This window comes from Tigriopus californicus, chromosome 6 (genome assembly GCF_007210705.1).
Source record: "Tigriopus californicus strain San Diego chromosome 6, Tcal_SD_v2.1, whole genome shotgun sequence".
NCBI lineage: Eukaryota > Metazoa > Arthropoda > Copepoda > Harpacticoida > Harpacticidae > Tigriopus > Tigriopus californicus.
The window spans coordinates 12022800-12027987 of NC_081445.1; positions in this window are offsets into that span (position 1 = coordinate 12022800).

The window sequence follows — 5188 nt, forward strand, 5'->3', positions numbered from 1 at the left end:
TTACTGGGGAGTGACTTATCTCCCCCTTTGAAAATTGGAACAACATGAGCTACCTTCAGAGAAGAGGGGAACTTGCCCTGGTCCAAGATGCAACGCATCAAGTACGAGATAACAGGAGCAAGAACCTGTGAGCATCTTATCAGAAACTGAGATGTCACTCCATCAGGGCCAGGGGAGCTAGAGAGTCTCAAGTCCCTGATGGCCTCAGAATGCATGGTTAGAATGCAGTAAGAAACTCATTGTTGCACAGAAATATTTTTGTGTGCGTGTTGTTAAGTGAATGGTATGATCCGCATGACTTGTTTCATCGCCCTTTTCTGAGATGAATTGGGCCATGTTTGGGGTTCACTTTGGCATCCTGAAGGCAAATGAAACGTTTCCAAGTTCAAAAGCACATGATCCGGAAACGGCGATACAAAAGGGTGATTGTATATAGTTTTGTAAACTGCTAATAAAGATGATGGTGAATGATTTTATACATTTTTTCTATTTCCATTACATTTATGTTATCCTTTTTCGGCTTACTTGTCTACATTTATTCATGAAACAAATGTTTCGAGTATTGATTCAAATGTGTAATCAAACTCGACCTGATTTAACATAACATTACCTCCCCGGTCTCACGCAGAATGCAGGGATGTAGCCCTGAAGGCGCTTTGGAATTTAGTAAAGAATTTTTTGACCGCCCATTCAGGAAGGCCAAATTCGTATCGGTGGATGTTTGATGTTTTTGAATGCCAATATTCTTGTTATTTCATGTTTTCAACAACACTTTCGATTTTTACTCTACTCTCAATTCCATCACACTTGACATTTCTAAACGAAGGAAATGAATACGAATGAAATTACACTTACCTTAAGCTTAACAAATGGCAGTTTAACAAAATGTACGCATCACTTTTGCCAATCCAGAGCTAAGGTTGCGTCAATTGTGAATCTCAACCTTCCGAATCAGCTAAATAATTATTTTTTACGGTCTTAGCTACCATAGAATTAAAAAAGTCTTGCACCCGATTCATTTTCTTGCTGAGTTCAACAATAATGAAGTAAATACGTAACACAGAAAAAGCCGCCTTGGGGTTAAACTGAAGAACCATAGTACAACGGAAACGACGTTTTGGGACCAAAAATCTCATGCTCGTACTCTTCTACTACAGTGGCTCTAGTACAGACTTAAATGCTGCTATATCATCAACACCTACATATTCCCCACGAATATTTAAGGGGAGGCAATTTTAAGGTTTAGTTCGTGCAAATAGGTTGAACCCCCGACACTTAGGGTGCATCTTAAAACTCTTGAATACACCAATTTCTTAACACGATGTTAATAAAAAAATTGTACACTTTCTCCCTTTGTTAGTATACTTCTTCAAGACTGGAGAGATTCTTTTATTTAGCCACCTGCTCTCTGTTTCATAAAAGTTGGGGTGTATTTAAATGTTAGAATGGATCATCAATAGGTTGTTCAGAGAAAAATGCCTCGCTACAGTCAGGCATGTAAGAGCGTATTCTCAGTCATTTCAAATCCCACAAGGGTAAAATTACACACACTTTAACATCCAAATAGGAATAAACAGAGAGGTATATATATTGTATATATTTCATCATCATTTTTTTCAATTATATTGAGCTAAATAAAGTAAAGGAAAGTTTAGCAACAATGATGATGTCCAAAACTTGTGAAACTGCCATTCTTAGTACTCTTTTGTATGAGATGATGATTGCAAAAGTGTTGAAGGGTTATCTATCAAACAGGATGCAACTTTCTGTTTGATTCTAATTTATCTGTCATAATGAGGGATGAACTTGGAGGTTACGTGATTTCCATTCTGTTCTTACCGCCGGCGGTAAAAGAAGCGAAATGGGCCGTTTAGCTTGGTGAGATCACGTACCATATATCGACGGAGCTTTTTGCTGGGCTGAGCTAGAGACCCTAGGCTGAGCAGCAGGGTGGGCATTTCATTTTTGGACACTTTTGTCCACCCTTGTCCAAAAGTGTCCAAAAGTGTCCAAAAATAAGGGTGGACAAAAGTGGACAAAAGTGGACAAAAGTGTCCAAAAGTGTCCAAAAATACGAACCTTTAAAACTACAAATATAAAGGATATTCTGTATGAAACCTATCCTCTACTTCAAAAATTGCTCATTGATGGTTCCAAGAGCAAGATAAGTCTTTAAAACCTTTGCCATATACCTCTAACATACCCAAAAAAGGTATTTGAAAGACAGGTTCTTAACTCTTTTTTTCTTACGTTAGATTAGAAAGCAAGCAGGGAACAAAGTCTCCCTCTAGTAGAATGCAGCTGTTGCAAAGGATTCAAAAACTGAAATAGCTAAACATTATATTCTGGTTATCTGGCTTCATTTATTCAACATTATTAACTTTTTGCAAAAATGTTTTACTTAAAATCATCAGTCATTTGGGATTTCTTCTTAAAAAGTACTAATATTAAAAATTGAATTTCTTACGAATTGCTAAAATCTAATAATGACATATTTTCCTATACTTATGGTTTTTCTTCCATAAGTAAGTTAATTGAGACATTGTTAGGCATATTTTTAACTTTTAAAGATGCGCTTGATGTCAGGAAATGAGATTCCCAATGTTTCTTAAAGAAACATATATCTTAGTTTTTAGATGTATTATAAAAGTGTAATTCATGCACTCCTTATAAATATGTTATGTATATTACAAATATGAGAAGTATTATTGGATATTTGATATTCAGCTCCTAAGCTTTTTTAAAATTATTTTTTTTAATCTTTGTTAAAATTACCCAGCCACCAAATGCCCTGATTATAGTGTGGCTTTGACTTATTAACATTCAAAATATATTAAAGATATTTGTTTTGACTTTATAAAGCTGTATTGTATCAAGATAACGAATTTCGTTAAGTGTATATCTTGGAAATTAAAAACGTTAGTGAAAAGGCTAGTTGTTACTTCATATTTATGTGTTTGAAGAAAGCTTAGATTTTATTGATTACTGATTCTATTTGCTGGTTCACATCTAGATTTGGTAAAGAAATGACATGATTTAGGGTTTAAAAGTGTTTGCTTGTCAATCCCCTTTTGCCCAATTGTACTTAATTTTGGACACATTCTGCCCACTTTTGTTCACTTTTGTCCACTTTTGTCCACTTTTGTCCTTTTTTGTCCACTTTTGGACCCTTTTGTCCACTTTTGGACCCTTTTGTCCACTTTTGGACCCTTTTGTCCACTTTTGGACCCTTTTGTCCACTTTTGGACACTTTTGTCCACTTTTGTCCACTTTTGTCCACTTGGTGTCCAAAAGTCACGCTAATTCTCAAAATTGCCCACCCTGCTGAGCAGAGCTTTGCCTTCTCAGACAGTACGAGAGAAGGAGAATCAGTTCCGTTGATTTAACGACTTGATACTTGAAATGCAGAGGTTGGACTTGCGAGTAAGCAATTAAACATATTTTGAATGATATATTTGCCTAGGTCTCTCTGTATTGATTCTAAATCGTGATAACAGTGATAGAGACCATGGTAATGCTAATAAATTATTGTTCGGAATTTACTCGTTGGGGATTTGAAACGTCTCCCTGAAGGCTTAGGTGGCTTATTCGCTGTGTCATAATACTTGAGCAATCAATTGTTCATTTAAAAATCTCTTGATAAAGTCTGGCATCCTAGAGTGTATTCTCTAGTTTCTTCGTGTTTGTCCTCACCTAGACGAAGCAGAGGGCGCCTCCTCCGCTCAATGTGAGACCCCACGTGGTTTCGTGAGCACTTATTTTGAATTGCGACTGGGTAAAATATTCACTTTTTCAATAGTAGATGCCTTCAAATTCTTCCCAATCGAGGCCAAAATTCAGCTTAATACGTCTTTTCACGCGGTCACAACAGTTACATCAAGCAAGATATACTCAAGACAATTTTTGAGACGCTTGATGACCATCTTAAAATCTCCCAACATGGAATCTCAAAAGTAGAAGGCCAATTGAATGACCAATCACGACGTTAGGAATTTAACCTCTTCCACAAACTTTGTCCTGCCAAAATAGAAGAAATTCAAAAAGTTTTGCGAACGCCAAATTCTTCATTTCATTTGGTGAAAAATTTACGTCCGGTTTAATCCCCATCAAATCTCATTGAATTGCAATTAAAAAGTGCCATTATCGATATGGCTTTACACAGTGAACATTCACATGAAACAATTCATTGTAGATTTGACCAAACCTGGGCACCTTCCTTGGTGAAGGAAACTTTTGACTCTCAATACAAGAAGTTTTTTCTTCATGCGGGCAACACGCCAAATAAATCTTTAGTATGGTTGCATGCCAAATTCCCATAGTTCTGGTTTAACCAAAGTCTAATGTAAGGTAGATTTAAGAAAAAGTGAACAAAATTGATGCTGAATAATGCGGATAAAAGTGACATAAGAAATCCTCTAACTTAATTCATGGTTAGTTATAATGCTTAGATTATTCTAAATTAAGATATTGCAAATATTAGTATCCTATTTCAGATAAACGGTATCTCAAACGGCAAATTTATTGTTTCACTAATAATCAACGAACCAAAAGTGATTAGCGTGAATCTAGTTCCTTCTTAAATCTCTGTTAAAATCAGGATTTGATTAGCCCAGAGTACGAACAATGAAGTTTGGCAAGCAAATGTACAAGACAAAAGAAAGACCCCATTTTGATGGGGATTCAGAGGGCCATAAGTTGTTCATTAAATGAAATAGTGTAAAATTGTGTTTTGTGTTGATCTTGTTTTAAGGGTAAGATATCAAGTAGCAGGGTTAATTCCAAACACAGGCATTGAGCGTTTATTGGCCTACCAAGCTTAAGATTACATATTCTAACCTTTTTTGGATTGCATGATATAGCTCAGAGACAGTATTCAGTACATCTTGCTTGATCTAACCGTTGTGACCGCGTGAAAGGACGAATTAAGCCGAATTTTGGCCTTGATTTGGAAGAATGTGAAGGCATCTACTATTGAAAAAGTGAATATTTTACCCAGTCGCAATTCAAAATAAGTGCTCACGAAACCACGTGGGGGTCTCCCATTAAATGGGCTATTAGGCGTCGGAATTTGAATCTGGACTGTGACGTTTTTTTTCTGTTTATTGTTTCCACTAGAGACCCTGGATTTAGTATCTTTAGTTTCCATTAATTAAATTTACCTTGATATTATATTTGGATAGCCACTCAG